The sequence below is a fragment of the Microtus ochrogaster genome, chromosome X (genome assembly GCF_000317375.1).
Source record: "Microtus ochrogaster isolate Prairie Vole_2 chromosome X, MicOch1.0, whole genome shotgun sequence".
Classification (NCBI taxonomy): Eukaryota; Metazoa; Chordata; class Mammalia; order Rodentia; family Cricetidae; genus Microtus; species Microtus ochrogaster.
In genome coordinates this window covers 29,700,717-29,719,837 of record NC_022026.1, presented here as the reverse complement: position 1 = coordinate 29,719,837, position 19,121 = coordinate 29,700,717, and the positions used below count along the sequence as shown (strand labels likewise).

Here is a 19,121-nt window from a genome sequence, read left to right as displayed (position 1 = left end):
TTGTTATATTTATTATTTGTTATTATTGTATATAGTTGTATTTGGTTTAGTTCTGTCTTATTTAGACAAAAGGGGGAGATGTAGGGATAAGTCCCGCCCCTCAGGGGGCGTATTTGCCTCGGGCTAATGTTTACCTATAAATCTGGCGAGTGTGCTCACAGGGCTTGCTTCTGCTTTCCTGGTCTCTGCAGGAACGGTGGTTCTGGTAAGTCTATTTCTCTAATAAATCTGTATATATATTTTTACAATCTGTCTGCATTCGTTCACGCTGTTACACTCTTTGTTACATAAATTAAAATTAATCTATCTCCCAAAGATGGTCAAAATGCACGTCTTTGAAAATATAATCTAGAATAGAGACACTTAGAATTGTTGTCCATACACTATGCAGAAATGTGAGAAACCCATGGAAATTTTTGTCTAAACAGTCTGTGATTGAAGTCTTCATTGTCTGTTGCTCTCAATGCCCTTGGATATAACCGATATAAGACCTGGACTTGTGTTCAATCAAGGCAGTGAAAAAGTAGCAATGACTTGTTTTAAATAATGTGGACCCTCATATAACAAATGCACAAAAAAAGAAGCTTTGGTACTTGTTATAATAACATGAAAGTGAAATAGAATAATATAAAATGAGTGATTGAGAGATAACATGTTATTCTATAACAGGTTGAGAGAGAAAATTGACCAAAGTTATAAAATTATATTCTGAGAAGGAGCTCAGTCTCAGAGAAAATCATGCTAAATAAATTAGGATTAGAGGAGACTATTTCCTCATTTTTACTTTGGAAATAAATTAAAAGAAATGTATCCTTTATTCTCCTGAATTGCAAAAGAAAGAGAATTGGCAACTTGGACACAACAGTGAAGGCCAACATCCCAGGTACTCAAAAGCAGCCAGACTCTTGGATGTCTCCAGCCACCAAGTGACTATAATTGCATAACATGTCTAAAATGATACCGATAAAGCAATTAAGCTCAGGTGACAGCAAAAATATTAAAGTAATATTATTTTTATACCACTTATATTTAGAGTGATTTGTCGTGCCATAAACAGAATCAAAGTAGTTATCAAAATTCTGTTTCAACTATTACTTTTCGTCCATCTCTCCTTATATTTTTCTGTAGCAAGCAATATATTTTATATGTCTATAATATTTTTCTCACCAGTAAGTGATATGGTAACATTTACAATTTCTGACATTAAAGAGCTCTGAAGAACATGTTATCTCACCATTCTGGAATGTATTTATATCCTCCATCTGTGTATCTTTTGAGAGAAAATATCTAAAATGAGAGTTTGGCACAAATGCCTACAATTTCCTAAAATGTCCCACCTACTACTCTTTGAAGAACTTATTTCAGACACCAAGATATATTATATTTTCTAGGTTTTAAGCTGTCATCAACAAAAAATTGAATAAAATATATTTTCACTAAAATATCTCATAATCAATATGCATAATTATGTCAATTTCTTAATAACCTCCAATGATGAACATAAATAGTACCTGGGAAGAAGAGTTTGGCTAATCTTTTATAGACTTCACGGTTTAGTATATAAAAGTTATCAGTTTCATCTAAAATTGGTAAATTTTAAAGTATGTTCATTTAATATCAGCTCATAATTTTCCCTTTCATCCGCTAACTTTAGGTAAAGAGAGCCTCTTCATAATTGTAAGTATCTGTAACTTAGTTAACCAAACTTTTCCAGAGGAACAGAAATAGTAGAGTGGTTCATGACTATTACTAGGAGGGGCTTATATTAATATATTGGCTATTTACTCATAAGAAGTTTCTGTTGATGGAGCTGCGGGCCTCTTTCCACAGCCCGGCTCCCGAATGCCTGGCTAGCTTATGCCCAGAAATAACAACACACAAATTGTATTCTTTTAAAAACTGCTTGACCCATTATATCTAGCCTCTCCTTGGCTAACTCTCGCACCAGGACTAGCCCATTTCTAATAATGTGTGTCGTACCCCATGGTGTGCTTACCGGGAAGATTCTAGCCTATGTCCATCCTGGGTCGGAGCTTCATTGTGTCTGCCCCAGAGAGGAGAGCTATGGAGTCTGAGCTCACTTCCTCTTCCTCCCAGCATTCTGTTCTGTTTACTCCACCCACCTATGTTCTAACCTATCAAATGGGACAAGGCAGTTTGTTTATTAACCAATGACCTTCCTCCATCATTCTCCCTTTTTCTGTTTATACAAAAAAAGGAAGGCTTTTTAACATATGTTTTAACTTTAACATAGCAAAATTACACATAACAAAACAGTTATCAAGTAAGAATTATAGTTACAATATTTACATCTATTTTATCTTTTATCATAACAATGGAAAACTATAACTATAACTATCTATTCCATCAAAGAATGATATAATAGTACCTAAGTAAATGAGAAGTAAGGAACTTTCAAAACTCTAGAAAAGACAGAGACATCTCGCTGCCTGGACAGTCACTCCTCTGCAACACAGAGATTCTGAAAAGCCAATGGCACAGTATGAAGGATAGAAATTGGGTAGCTGTAGTTCAGAGGCCAGTGTAAGATCACTGAGGGGAAAAGAATGCTAATATTTCAGCTCAGAAGTAAATATTTGAATACAGCATGCTCAGATCCAACCTTCATCTGTCATTTTGATCTCTTCAAGCTCTAAGTGTATCAAAGGTGCCCATCCTCATTGGAGAGGGCATTTATTTTTGTGCTCGCTTTGCCAATTCAGATGCTAATTGCTTCCAGAAAGGTTCATAAATACACTCCCAGAAACTGTGTTTAAAGAGCTTTCTGGGTATTCTGTCAACAAATTTACTTGCCACATAAAAACTAGCTATCACAAGAGTCATATTTAATGGACACAAGTTTTTATTCTGTGATTAGTTTTTCTTAAAAAGTAAAACTTCAAATGTGTGACTGAACATTGATGGGAGTAACATTGAATGAGGGAGAAAGAGATTAGCAAAGGTAAGTATAGTTGTTGTTTGAGAGAATGCCTTTAGGAGAAATTTAAGTAAAAACAGCCCAAATCACCAAACTACTCTAGCTCATTCTTTTCAAGAGCCCTAAAGTAAACTTTGCACATTGTATTAATTTCTGCATCTACCAGGGACTCATTCCTGTCTGCCATTTTGAACATATACATCATGACTATAAATTAAGCAATTTTGGTCTCATGGCTGAAATGAGCTAAAGTAGCTTGAGTTCATTTATTGCAGTTCTGATGAATATTTATCTTTCTTTCAAAAAAGCATAATGGCAGTTACTACACAAAGAACTATGAAGACAATCTCCTTCCAACTTGACATAAAATTGCAAAGTACAGCTTTGTACAAATTAAAATAATTATAATGACAATTTTCTGATATGAATACAAATTGATTTCCTCAACAACAGCCTCTTGCGTTCTTTGTATATCTAACATTTTGTCATTTTCTTCTTTAGGAACAGTCCTATTTCAGTATCAGTGCTTTGCTTAATAATTGTGAATAATAATTTAATAATTTAATAATTTGCTTAAAAATTGTGAAAATTTACTTAGATGTTGGTTTAAATGAAAGACAGAAGAGCAAGAAGGGGAGAGATGGAAAAAGGGAGAGAGATAAAAGAAACAATATGAATAGAGATTAAAATTCTGTTTTAAGACTTATTGTGTATGGGTGTCAATAGAAGCAAGAAGGAAGCATTGGATAATTGGACCTGGAGTTATAGTTGTTTATGAACTCCCCAATTTGTATGCAGGGATATAAATTTTGGTCCTCTGACAAAGCAGTAGGCACTCATAATGGTGTAGCTGTTGTCTTAGTCAGGATTACTAATACTATGATGAAACACCATGACCAAAAGCAAGTTCTGGAGAAAATGTTTATTTGGCTTATGTTTCCACATCCTTATTCATCATTGGAAGACATCAGGACAGGAACTCAAACAGGCCAGGAACCTGGAAGGAGAAACTAATGCAGAGAACATTGAGCGGTGCTGGTTAGTGGCTTTCTACTCCTGGTTTGTTCAGCTTGCCTTCTTATAAAACCTAGGACCAACAACCCAGGAATGGTAAAATTCATAATGGGCTGGGCCATCCCTTATCAATCAGTAATTAAGAAATGCCCAACAGGCTTGCCTACAGCCTGATTTTATGGAGGTACTTTCTCAGTCAAGGTTTCTTCCTCTCGGATGACTATAACTTATGTCAATTTGACATAAAACTAGCCAGCACAGATGTCTATCCAACCCTGATAAGATTCTTTTAACTTTTTGATTTAACAACAAACAAAAAGAAAGCATAGAGACTGTGCATGCCTGTACATCTGCAGCCTAAAATTTGTTTAATGAGAGACCAAATAAATATCTCAGAGCCCCTATGAGTTAGAGTGAATTAGTACAATCTGACTAATAGAGTATCATATACCAGAAGATTTATAAATAGCAGAAATTCATTCCTAATTGTTCGCAATATTTAGAACTCTAAGATAAAGGTTCTTGAAGATGAGCTTTCTTCTGTGAGCTTACTTTCTGGACCCTCTGTGTCCATACACAACAAAAGAGGTAACAGCCCACTGTAGGTTTTCTTTTATTAGGACCCTAATCTCACATATAAGGGCTCTGTCTCCATGAATTTCCTTCTAATGTTTGTTGCAGGAGCTCCTTCTGCTCCTTCAGCCAATAGCTGCTGAGATACCAGTCCATTGGGGTGTGGTCTCTCTCTCTTTAAAAAGGCAACAACTGCCCTCCGCTCGCTCTCTGGCTTCTGGCTCTGCTTCCAGTGACTAGGCTCCCTTCCTGATTGTGCAGAGGGCTGTTTTCTGGGACAGTGATCTGTAAGTTTTTCCCTCTTAAATAAATAACCATTCTATTAATCATAATTCCAAACTGGTGTGGGATTGTTTGTAACTTATGCCTTCATTTGGCGCCCAAACGTTTGGTTTTAGGACTGCCCCTTCCCACTGCTCGGCTGACTGCTGCCAGCTCAGCCTGGCACAAGTCCTCCCTCAGCTGCAGCCTGTGCCTTGTGAGTGGAGCCCGCAGTTTAATATAAATTATCACGCAGTGGCCTTTCTTGCTGCAATTCTTTATATTTTCTCTTTACATGCCTCAGATTGGCTTCAAGTCCCCACAAAACCTATCGTTTGCCTCCCCACATGAATTTAAACTCCACAGGCCCAGAAAATACTCCCAGAAATAGACTGCATAATGCTTTATTAACCTTGATTTTCTTAACACTAATGAGAAAAGAACAACAGCAGCAGAAAGACATTGGATAATGGAAAAGTCTGCTGAACTAAATCAACCGGTTTATTTCAAAGATGTGCTGACCTCTCAATGGAAGCCAGATGTGCTACGTTGGGGAAGAGGTTTTGCGCTTATTTCCACAGGAGAAGAAAAATTGTGGATACCATCAAAATTAATAAAGGTTCAATTTGAAGAGAAACCTCTTGTAAAGGAAAAATGACAGCTCATCCACAATGATGATATTCACACAGGTGTTAATAAAAACATATAAAATGGGGGCAGGGTTCTGTTCTTATCTCTGCAGAAAAACACTCATCTTTAAAAAACTCAAGGGACCCTTGATTTTCAAATATTGACAGATGGAAAAATAACTGCCCAATAGGGACTATCAAGAAAACTGAATAGGTTCTGTAAGTGAAATACACTAAATCATATTTCTAAATTTATAGAGCTGGTTTTGGAGTTGGACTCTGATTTAGTCCCTCTCTAATTCCAAGCCTGTTGTTAAGAGAAAAACCCAGAGATTCTGGAGTTTCTGTCTCATGTCAAGAGCCATGATATGGGACAGAAAGAAATATGAGTTTAGAAAAGATATTTGCTTTTCTTCATATCTATCATAGCTTTCATTGAATATATCTATCATGCCTTTCATTGAATATATGTATGTCTATATATGTCTATATGATTAATGGTTAAGTTTTTCACAATAAACAATAAGTTTTTCCTACAGCGATATTTGAGGCTTCCAAAAAGAAGATGGGGCCCCATAACAACAACTCCACCTGGTTGATATGACATCATGATACTGATAGCACTACTACAAGACCCGTTTTGGGTACTAGCTGCACAAAACTGTTCCAACTTGGTTAGCTGAAATGGTGCACATCTTGTACAACATTCAGGCCAGACTTCCACAAAATACTCACAGACTATTTTCAATTTTAAAAGACATTGATCTTGAAATTTAACCATCATTTTACTTTCATAGGATCCCCCAGAAAGAACATCGCCCCCATGACAGCTGGAAGTAATTCTAGAGCATGACGTCCCCTCTCCCAGTAAAGTTTGTCCTTGGGTTTAGGGACATCATTTAGGGGTTGATTATAATTAGTATATGGTTGAGGGTTGGGGGGTTGGGGGAGGAATTTTATAAGCTCGGGGATCCTTTTAAAAAAATAGAGGGATAATTGGATGATGGGAATATAGATTGGTACTTGTGAGTTATTGTTTTTAAGATAATTGTATTGATATTGATTCTTGTACAAAGTTAAATTATATTTACTATTGTATGCATGCATGCTTCTACCTCTGTTTAAAACATTTTTTATGTATTGTAATATATATATATATTATATTGATATATGTATATTTACCATATTGCAGTATACATTTCTACCTCTGATTAAGATACTTTTATATTGTTTATGTATTGAGATATAGCTACCATATTGCAATGTATAGTTGCACATTGTTTATATTTGGAGGTCATATTGTCCTCATTTATTGCACAGTTGTTTATTGTCTTAGTCTTTAAGTTAAATCGGTATTGAGAATTATATAGATCAATAGTCATCTATGTTTTTCATTTATAATTAGGCTAATCAGGTTCTTTAGATACTTAGAAATTATATTCAGTATAGATAATCTTCAACCTCTTCAAAGAGCTGTAGAAAATGGCCTTTATTAGTGAGGCATAATCGCGCCTGGCAACACCGATCTATTCCCGAAAGAATGTTGAGCACCAAAGACACTCCACCTGGAGCCTTTCTTATTGGCAGAACTGGCCTTTGGGCAAAGAAATGCCCATACCTCAACCACTGACAGAGATACAGAATATCCGTAAATGGAAAAAACAGGACTGTCATATCCTGCCAAGACAGGGTAAGATAGTTTTGACAAGTTTCTTGCCTTTGAAAATGGTATGTCAGTTATGTTAGGCCTTAGCCAAAGTTGGTTGCTTCAACGCTGCTAATGTGACTTTGGGTGATTGCCCAGGTAGCTAGTTGCCTCTGTAATTTGTTGCATGTTTTGAAATTTGTTTAATTGCACTTCCTTATTACTCAAGGAACATTATTTCCCTTCTCAGATCTTCCATGGGGTTGAAGACTATATAAATGTAGTTACTTTCCTCTCATGACTTGGCCAAGTTTTATATTATACAAGACTTAAGCTAGCTAGAATAGGATATTTGTACTTATTGTATATAATTTCATAGTAGGTTTAGAACTCTCTTACTTAAAACAAAACAGGGAGGTGTTGCAGGAGCTCCTTCTGCTCCTTCAGCCAACAGCTGCTGAGATACCAGCCCATTGGGGAGTGGTCTCTCTCTCTCTCTCTCTCTCTCTCTCTCTCTCTCTCTCTCTCTCTGAAAAAGCAGCAATGGCCCTCTGCTTGCTCTCTGGATTCTGGCTCCACTTCCAGCGACTAGGCTCCCTTCCTGATTGTGCAGAGGGCCTAACTCCTAAAATTATAAGCTTGGAGAATTTTTTTTTTCCACAGGAATTTTGTGAACACAATCATTCTTTTTTAAAGCCAAGGGTGAAGCTTTCTTGAATAACCCATGAAATAACAATCTTACATTCCATGTCAGCTATGAGCCAGTGTTCAAGACACACACCTATAATCCTAGCACTCAGAAGACTAGGGCAGGAAAATTACAAGCTTGAGGCCAGAATGTGACACATTTTGAGGCTGTGTTAGTCACTGTTATTGCTGTGAAGAGTTACCATACTGTTGTAAGCAAGAATACAGAGAAGCCACTAAACTGACTGATCCATAGGTGATAAGAGGGGTTTTATTATAAATATGCATGTTTGTCGTAATGTGTGTGCATGTACACATTTGAGTAGGTACATGCAGAGACTAGAATAGGGCTTCAGTTGTCCAGGAAATTGAGTTACAGCAGTTGTAAACTTTCCAACATGAGCATTAAAAACCACATTCTGCCCCTTTGCAACAGCAGCAAGTAATCTTAACTACTGAGCCATTTTTTCATCTTTAAGGTATTTCTATATGATTCAGATATAGAATAGAAAAGAATGCTATTCCCTGGCCGGTAAGAGTTCTCCAGTCCAGAGTATATATACTCAAGGACAGTTCTCAGAATCACTTGGTAAATTGGTAATAGGAGCACTGTGGGGATTTTCCATGAATGCACTAGCCGCTGAGGTTCCCAAGAGTCTTATTAAGAGCAATCAATTAAAGATGGCAATTTTAAAAGTGTGGGTTCAAACAGAGGATAATAATGTTGGATGTTATGCTGGTTATTATATTTTCTGCTTTTAATTATAACATTGTGTGAGTGACAGAATGCTGTACAGGGACTAGAAAAGAAGAAAACCACTTTTGAAAATTTCTGGATTACAGAGCTAAATATGACCATTTTAAAATAGGGTCGCCAAAACAGTTTCAATTTTTATGTAAGTTTAGATGTTAGGTGTTAGTTTCCCCACTGTTAATAAAAACTAAACCCTTAGTTGTTAATGGCCTTACCATAATGCACAAGGGTTACAGATATTAGTGATATAATTTTTCCTTATTTTTTTCTATTTGAAAATTTAAGTTAGCATACAAATTAATGACTTTAATTATAGCATTTCTCATTTATTTACTTTATTCATTTGACAGTTTCATGCACACAAGGAATTTTAATCAACATCGTAACCTATTTTTGTTTCATCCCCACACCTACACTAAAACCCATCTTTTATGAAGTTCCCTGTGTTTGTGTGTGTGTGTATGTGTGTGCCCACGTGTCTGTATGTGTGTGTTATTATTATTTGTTCTTATTCATTCTGCCCCTTAATATCCCTTTGCCATCCTACCATCTTGCTGAGCTCATTTATAACTTCAAATATTTCTTTTCTACTGTCATGTCACAGGTATTCTATCCCCTTCGTGTTTACATCAACCCTGCCTCCCCCAACTTAACATCCCTGCGTCCCCTTTCTATTGTTGGGTACACACACACACACGTTTAAATAATATAGATTCTGCATTTGAGAGAAAACATGGTATTTATCCTTTTGAGTCTTACTTATTTTGCTTAACATACAGATCTCCAGTTTGGTCCATTTTCATGTAAGTGTCATGATTTCATATATGTTTATAGCTGAAAAATTCCTCTGTGTATATATACCATGACATTCCCTTTAACCATTAATCTAGTATTGAACATCTGGGATGTTTACATTTCTTAGGCTTTGTAAATGGTGTAGCAATAAACATGGATGCATATATTTTTGTGTCACATGCTGCCTTAGAACCTCTTGTATGTATATATAGCTGTAATATTAAGTTGGGAGTGTCACCCCAGCCCCTGACCTGGAAGATGCCTTGGTCTGGACACCAACTCCCAGCCTGTCAAATGCTGACACTTCCCCAGTGTCACACAGGGTATTTAGGTGGCCAGAAAAGGAACACGTGGTTTCGGGTTTTGTGTGTGCTCTCCCTCTGTCTCCACCCCCAACTCTCCCCCGTCATGCTTCTGGCCATCTGAGAGTGCAACGTTTCTTAAACAAGACACTTTTGATTCAGTCTATTCTGGTTTGATTGGAGTTCTTTGTGCCAGCAGAGTGGCTTGGTTAGAAAATATTCCTAACATCTTAGAGGTCCCACCAAGATGGGGCTGTTTTTTTTTCCCCCCATGGGTGCAGCACCGCCATGCTGGAAAATGCCCTCCCAAGCTCTCTGCCAGACTAGATTGGTTTCAGACTCTATGAGTTCCCCTTCTTTTGCTCTTTGCCGGTAGGATCCCCAGAGTGAGCCATTCACTTTTGGGGCTTTTCTTGAAGCCACAGTCCTGCACAGGGAGCCTGATCCATGCGGTGAAAGCCAGGCTTTGGCTGAGATGGGGTTTGGGTGTGGGGAGACACATCCCACTCATTTCTCATGCACCCTTGTTTTGACTCAAGGGCCTGTTTGGTGGACGCATGGCAACAGACTTGAGTCCCATTGGGCACAGACTTTTAAAATGGGTCCCTACAATTCCAAGCTGATTACTCAAATGCCCTTGAGCATCCTTTTACAAAAAATCTTTTTAAATTGGAGCTAAGGCTCCATAATGCCTGGTTTCTGGATGTGCACTCCCGCTCCCCCTTCCCCCTCTCCTGCTCTGCTGATTTGTAGCCCAAGGTTCATCCTGCCCCCACTTCCTTTTCCCCTACACAGCATGAGGTTTGTCCCACACAGCTTCTGTTTTTTTGTAGCCTTTGGGGCTCCAACAGCATGACCGAAGTCATGGCTGGCTCCTGTTCTGTTCCAGATCCAGGGAACTAAGCCCTACTCCCTTTCCATCAGCCGAGGACAATAGAGGCCATTGCCGTCCCTTCGGAAGGTGCTTATCCATCAGCTGTTTGCTATGCTTTGCTGGCTTTTGCCAACTAGGCTGGTTTCACTCCTGGCCCCTTTCCCCTCTAGCTGTTTGCTGTTTGTCTCAGTTCTGTGTAACTTTATAAATGTTTCTGTGTGCATATGTGTTCATTTTAAGATTCTCTGACTTATTAAAATATTCCTCTTAATCTTACATTCACTAGTGCTGGTAAACTGTAAGTAATTGGATAAAATGTACATCTAAATTTAGTTTATATACCCAGTTTAAATAACAAGTAATGGTACCTAGATCTCAAGTGCCTTTACAGATCAGAGGGTATGGCATTTTAACAAAAGAACTTCTACCACAAATTTGTCATCTTTTGCAGCACCCTTTAGCTCCTCCAAGACAGAAGACCTTCTGCCCATAAGCCCTGCTTTTGCGTTTGGCATAGCCATCCATACAGCAAAAAGCAGCCTTTCACCTCTTCATCTTCCTGAATACTTCTTTACCCAGGGAATCAACTGTCTCATCCTTTCCAAACAGGTAGACTAAATCTTCCCCCTGGCCACAAGAAAAATCTTTGGGCCTCTTGTACTCAGTAGCTAATGGGAAGCACTGCTTCTAAGACTGGTGTTCTCCAAGGACCAAGGAGAGGACTTGGGATTGCCTGTGTAGCTAAAAAAACTGTCTCATTTTTGCTCATTTATCCTTCCCAGATCTGTCTAACGGCATTTGACAATGTAAGGTACTGTTAACTTATTACTTCACCCATGACATTTAATAAAGTTTCTTGCTAAAATACAGACAGGTATGTCTCTTTAACAGGCTTCATAGTCCAGGATTCACAGGTTTCAGGTGTATCTTCAGAGGGTCAGCTAAAATATTCACACCTTTTAACCTAAAGCAATAGCCTTTTGCTATAACACCAAGATGTAAATCTGTTCCAGTTCTCTTACAGGTTCTGGGAAAAAGTTCTGCTACACTAACCCCAGCCAGTTTCAAGAATATTTTACAGGTCATTCTTGCAGCCTGGACCAAGACCAACCCAGAAAGTGCTCTCCAGACAATGCCAAAGACCTGTACCAGCTCCTGGAACTTCACCATTGGTACCAACTCTTCCGGATCAAGGATACTTGCCAACCTGGTTTTATCTGTTATTGTGTCCCATCCCATGGCTAGCCCCATTTCATACGGTTAATAATAACAATATTTTTTTTCTCCTAGCCACCCACCTTATCATCTCCTTCAAAAAAGCAGATGCCTAAGAACTCCAGGATGACAGCAAACTGGATGCTGCTCCAGTCACACCTCTTGCTAAGTGTGAGCACACCAACTCCCACCCCCCTTTATTGTAGCCAGACTTGAACCAACACCTTTATATCCAAGGACTCTGGGATATTAAATTAAAAGTGAGACCCCAGCTCTCTAACACCCCTATATCCAAAGAGTTTGGAATGTAATATTAAGTTCAGAGCATCACTCCGATAAAAGGCAAACAATATGTACCACTGAAGTAATCCTAATATTCATAGTTTTTCAATATGAATAGAAATCTAATGACAGGAAACACAATTTTCATTTCAAGAGCTCTCACCACAAAATTGATCAGTGTAAGAAGAAATCAATCTGAATTTGCCTCCATCAGTCGCTGTGAGACTATGAGTTCCCATGAGTCAGGCTAGCCATTTCTGTGGGTTTTCCTCCTATGTACTTTATCCTCCTGACTCTACAATCCCTCCTCCCTCTCCTTTGCAGGAGTCCCCCAGCTCAGCTCAATGTTTGGCTTTGGGTCTCTAAATCTGCTTTCATTAGTCACTGGATGAAGGCTCTCTGATGATAATTAGAGTAGTCACCAATCCAGCCACAAAGGATGTCATGTTCAGGCTATGTATCCATTGTTGCCAGGAGTCTTAGCTGTCACACTCATGGAAGTTTCCTTTGAATCAGGTTTCTATACAACTCTGTAAAGCTCCCCCTCTCCCTACCTGCAACCTGATTCTTTAAGTTCCCATGTTGACCTGCCCCCAGTCCAACCAAGAGTTCTCTCTATTTCTCCTTCCTAGGGCAATCCATGCATACCCCTTGAGCCCTCCTTGTTACCTAGTCTCTCTGGGTCTGTGGATTGTAGCATGGTTATTCTTTACAATTAATATCCATGTATGAGTGAGTACATAGCATGTTTGCCTTTCTGGATCTGGGTTACCTCAGTCATGATGATTTTTTTCTAGCTCAATCCATTTCCCTTCAAATTTTCTGATATCATTGTTTTTTAACAGTCCAGTAACAGTTTATTAGACCGTGCTCCAGGCATCCTGATGAAGAGAGCCAGAAGGGATTGTAGCAAAAATGATGTGGGGGTGGGGTCAGGAACACTGCAGGAAAACCCACAGAAACCACTACCCTGGCTCATAGGACCTCACAGAATCTGAACCAATATCATGGACTAGCCTTGACAAAAATACTTCTTGCCAGGGTAGAGGCATGGGGAATTAGAAAATATTAGTAAAAAATACAAAGGCACCCTTAAAAATAATAAAACAGAAACATATAGGATAGTATTGGGAGGGAGTTCTAGTGAGTACTGGAATTTGCCCATGATTAATTTCCAATTGCTAGAAATACCCCTGACCACAAAAGGTAGGAGTGAGACAAGAACTGCATTAACATGATACAAGGAAATGAACAGTTGAAGGTACTGGGCTACGTCCATAGTTAAATATTCTGTTGCTAGAACAAAACAAGTCTGTTCATACCCTAGACCAAAACATTCTGCAGGCAAAACACTCCCTGGATGGAATCCAGTGTTATCTCGTTAAAGGAACTGGACCCTTAATCAAATCATTAGACTTTTGTTTGTGGTAGAAACATACCTACCTCTATTACTGAAATGCAAGATCTGGCTATTAATCACACTTGTTGACAATAACCCAGAAGAGAACAGAACTTTCTGATATACATCTAGGTGGGACCCTTGAGGTAGAAGCCCAATAACCTTGAAGGAATAGAGGTAAGTTTGAACTCTCTGATCTATGGTCAACGTGGAAACAGGCTCACATTTTTGGGCCTCCACAAACCAATAGCCAGGGAGCCTGCATGGGACTGACCTTACGCCCTCTACATGTATGTGAGTGTTGTGTAACTTGTTTCTCTTTTGGGACTCCTAAGAACGGGAACTGCAGATGTCCTTGATGTTTTGACTGCCTCTTGAGAATGTATTTCTCATGCTGAATTGTTTTATCTAGCCTGAATAACAGGGATTGTTGCTTGGATTTATGGAAGCTTGATATGCCATGCTTTGCTGAAGTCCATTGGAAACCTGCCCCTTCCTGAGTGATTACAGAGGAAGCATGGTGGGGGGTAAGAGGGAGGAAGGGAGAGGGAATGGAGAGGAAAAGATGCTGTGGTCAGGATATGAAATAAATAAATATATTTTTAAAAAGAAGAAATTAATGTATTTAGATTAAATGGGCTTTCCATGATGGACACAAAATAAAACCATATTACATGATAATTAGAAATATATTTTGTCAATTAATCAGTTAAGATAAAAATAAAAATAGAAAAATTGAACCAAATATCAGGACAGGAATTACTTCCTGATGATGTTAGGTTTAAGTTTTTTATGTATGTGTCAGTGTATGTGTGTATGTGCACATACTTTTAAACGTGAGCACATGAGTGTCATGGTATATATGCAGATTTCAGAGGACAACTTTCATAAATAAGCTACCTCCTTTCACCATGTGAGTTTCAAACACTAAGCTGACATCCTCTGATTTGGTGACAATTGCCTTTACTGTCTGAAAGATCTCAAATGTTCCTTGATAATGTTAACTTCATGGAATCATTTCACAAGGGTTTTATAAGAAATGTGGTGGGACACTCAGGAATAAAAGTGTGTAACATACAGAAATGAGAAAGATAATATTAAATAAGTTATATATGCAAATTAAATGAAGACTAGCGAACTTAAACTATGAAAATTAAGAATAGCAAAACAGAAAATAAAGTCAATAAACAGCAATACTGATAAATACATTATTACTGATTTAGAAGACAACACCACTTTGTTTGACACAAAAGAGATACAAAATGGAAAACAGAGGCATAAGAAATAAGGTTTTCACATGATCTACTGATATTAGTTTAAGCCTAATTTCTTGGAATTTTTGTTATAGAATGTGATGGTTAATCTTCCTTTTCAACTTCTTTGGATTTAAGAATTACCAAGGGGACACATTCTTGATGTGTGATGAAATTTCCAGAGAGGTATAACTGAGGATGAAGGAGTAAACTTGAATGTGATCAGCAGCATGGGCTAGGGTCTTAGATACAATACAAAAGAAAAAGTGTGAATGGCATTAGCATTCATTATTTATTCTTCATGAAAGTTGATTCTGAATGATCAATCAATTCCTGCTCCTGCAGACATCATAGCTAGAGTCACCACACTGCCACAACTTCCTAAAAATAATGGATGTTTCTTGAAACTCTGAGTCAAAATAAATATTTACTTCCTTCCCATCTTATGGGTGTTTTGACACAAATCAACTAGAAAAGTAATGGATGCAGAGTGTTGCTTCCTAGAAGTGGAGTTATTGCTATGATAAACCTGGCCACGTAGATCTTGGCCACTGGAACTAGTTTGTGGAAAGAATATAGAAGAATTTACAGATATCTTCTAGAAAAGTCCTCGATTGCTATAACAAGAGTTTAACTGGGCCATTCCAGTGTGAATTTGGAAGACAAGAATGCCCAAGAGAGCTTCAGAGTAGAGGCATAGCTTATGAGGTTTCAGTGGGCAACAAGAAATATATTTTTTAAAAAAAGGGGCAAAAGGCCATGCATGCATGTTATATTCAAGTAAACACTCCAGCTTCAGTCCTTGTATCCTGAAAAGTTGAGTGAGGTTAAATTAAAATATCAATTGAAATTTATTTAGAAGAGGAAGTTTTAAAACAGAAAAACACTCAGTCTGCAGTATAGTTACTGTTTACTGACATCACCCAGGACTAAACTGAGAACTAATAGAGCAAAAAAGAAACAAAAAAGTACAGTTTTCTGAAGAAAGGAGCTTGAGAAACTAAATTTGCAGATGGGTTTCTCTGTGAAATAGTCCTGGCTGTCCTGGAACTTGCTCTGTAGACCTGGCTAGCCTCAAACACACAGAGATCCATCTGCCTCTGCTTCCCTACTGCTGGGATTAAAGGCATGTGCCACCGTCACTCCACAGAATGTAGTACATTTTTTAACAGGACCTCACAATTAAGAGACTTTTAAGTCTGAGATAATCTTTTGGATCTTTGAAGAGTACTACAATTAGACTTTGTAGACAAGTCAAAAAATACCAATGCGGTTCCATGGTATTGTTTTTGTAGGAGGGAGACTTTCTTATATTGTTTTTGAATGATAAGGTTCAGAAATCAATCTGGTTGGTATGTTAAATAGGATCTTAAAAATGATTGAGTATTCATAATTTATTTGTGAAGGCACTATAAAGAAATGGGAAAGTGGAAAAATTTAATCCATTGTGTGTTACTGACAATGTTACTGCCACAGGGACCTGGGTTTCAATGCGGAATACTACCAGAACTTCCAAGAAGAGCTAATACCTATACTCCTTAATGTATTTCACAATACAGAAACAGAAGAGTAATTGCCAAATTCCTTTTATGAAGCTACAGTTACCCTGACAGCAAAACCACTCAAAGACCAAACCAAGAAAGAGAATTACAGGCCAATCTCACTCATGAACATCAACGCAAAAATTCTCAATAAAATACTCGCAAACCGAATCCAAGAACACATTAGAAAAATTATCCATTATAATCAAGAAGGCTTCATTGCAGAGATGCAGGGCTGTTTCAACATATGCAAATCTATCAATGTAATCCATCATATAAATAAACTGAAAGAAAAAAACCATATGATCATTTCATTAGATGCTGAAAAAGCATTTGACAAAATTCAACATCCCTTTATGATAAAGGTCTTGGAGAGATTTGGGATACAAGGGTCATACCTAAATATAAAAAAAGCTATTTACAGTAAGCTGGTAGCTAAATTCAAATTAAACAGAGAGAAACTCAAAGCCATCCCACTAAAATCAGGAACACGACAAGGCTGCCCACTCTCTCCATACCTCTTCAATATAGTGCTTGAAGTTTTAGAAATAGCAATAATGCAACATAAGGGGATCAAGGGGATTCAAACTGGAAAGGACGTAGTTAAACTTTCGTTATTTGCAGATGATATGATAGTATACATAAGCTACCCCAAAAACTCTACCAAAGAACTCCTACAGCTGGTAAACTCCTCTAGTAATGTGGCAGGATAAAAGATCAACTCCAAAAAATCAGTTGCCCTCCTATACACTAAGGATAAGGATACAGAGAGGGAAATCAGAGAAGCATCAACTTTCATGATAGCCAAAAATAGCATAAAATATCTTGGAATAACTGACCAAGGAAGTAAAAGATCTATTTGACAAGAACTTTAAGTCTTTGAAGAGAGAAACTGAAAAGGATACCAGAAAATGAAAGGATCTCCCTTGCTCTTGGATTGGGAGGATCAACATAGTAAAAATCGCAATTCTCCCAAAAGCAATCTATAGATTCAATGCAATCCCCATCAAAATCCCATCAAAATTCTTCATAGACCTTGAGAGGACAATAATCAACTTTATATGGAAAAACAAAAAACCCAGGATAGCCAAAACGATCTTATACAATAAAGGATCGTCTGGAGCCATTACCATTCCTGACTTCAAACACTATTACAGAGCTACAGTATTGAAAACAGCTTGATATTGGCATAAAAACAAAGACGTCAACCAATGGAATTGAATAGAAGACCCGGACTTTAACCCACAAACCTATGAACACCAGATTTTTATAAAGGAGCTAAAAGTTTACAATGAAAGACAGAAAGCATATTCAACAAATGGTACTGGCACAACTGGATGTCAAACTGTAGATGAATGAAAATAGATCCATATCTATCACCATGCAAAAAACTCAAGTCCAAATGGATTAAAGACCTCAATATCAGTCTGAACACACTGAACCTGAGAGAAGAGAAAGTGGGAAGTACTCTACAACACATGGGCACAGGAAACCACTTCCTACATATAACCCCAGCAGCACAGACATTAAGGGCAACATTGAATAAATGGGACCTCCTGACACTGAGAAGCTTCTGTAAAGCAAAGGACACTGTCACTAAGACAAAAAGGGAACCTACTGACTGGGAGAAGATCTTCACCAACCCCGCAACAGACAAAGGTCTGATTTCCAAAATATATAAAGAACTCATGAAACTAGACTTTAAAATGCTAAATAACCCAATTAAAAAATGGGGCACTGATCTGAACAGAGAATTCTCAACAGAAGAATGTCAAATGACCAAAAGACACTTAAGGTTATGCTCAACCTCCTTAGTGATCAGGGAAATGCAAATCAAAACAACTTTAAGATACCATCTTACACCTGTCAGAATGGCTAAAATAAAAAACACAAATGACTGCCTTTGCTGAAGAGGTTCTGGAGTAAGGGGTACACTCATCCATTGCTGGTAGGAATGCAAACTTGTGCAACCACTTTGGAAAGCAGTGTGGCGGTTTCTCAGGAAATTCGGGATCAACCTACCCCAGGACCCAGCAATACCACTCTTGGGAATATACCCAAGAGATGCCCTATCATATGACAAAAGCATTTGTTCAACTATGTTCATAGCAGTATTATTTTTAATAGCCAGAACCTGGAAACAACCTAGATGCCCTTTAATGGAAGAATGGATGAAGAAAGTGTGGAATATATACACATTAGAGTACTACAAAGCGGTAAAAAACAATGACATCTTGAATTTTGCATGCAAATGGATGGAAATAGAAAACACTATCCTGAGTGATGTAAGCCAGACCCAAAAAGATGAATATGGGATATACTCACTCATAATTGGTTTCTAGCCACAAATAAAGGACATTGAGCCTATAATTCAGGATCCTAGAAAAGCTAAATAAGAAGGTGAACCCAAAGAAAAACATAGTTATCCTCCTGGATATTGGAAGTAGACAAGATTGCTGGGCAAAAATTGGGAACTGGGGGGTGGGGTGGGATGGGGGAAAGGAGAGATGGGGAGAGAAAAGTGAGAAGGGGAGGATTGGGAGAGCTTGGGGGAATGGGATGGTTGGGATAAAGGAATGGTGGATATGGGAGCAGGGAAGCACATACCTTAATTAAGGGAGCCATTTTAGGGTTGGCAAGAGCCTTGACTCTAGAAGGGTTCCCAGGGGTCCAGAGAGATGTCCCCAGCTAGTTCCTTGAGCAGCTGAGGAGAGAGAGCCTGAAATGGCCCGATCCTATAGCCATCCTAATGAATATCTTGCATATCACCATAGAAACTTCATCTGGCGATGGATGGAGATAGAGACAGAGACCCACATTGGAGCACTGGACTGAGCTCCCAAGGTCCAAATAGGAGCAGAGGAGGGAGAACATGAGCAAGGAAGTCAGGACCATGAGACCGTGGGGCTGATCCATTGGGAGCTCAAAAAACTGTTTTTTTTTGAAACGCTTTTTTGAT

The 19,121-nt window shown here is 38.2% G+C and overlaps 1 pseudogene; it reads right to left on the bottom strand.

The window, feature by feature from the left end:
• Positions 1–11,723, bottom strand: part of LOC101988835 — a 48,251-nt pseudogene extending 36,528 nt beyond the window's left edge.
• Between the last annotated feature and the right edge of the window lie 7,398 nt (positions 11,724–19,121).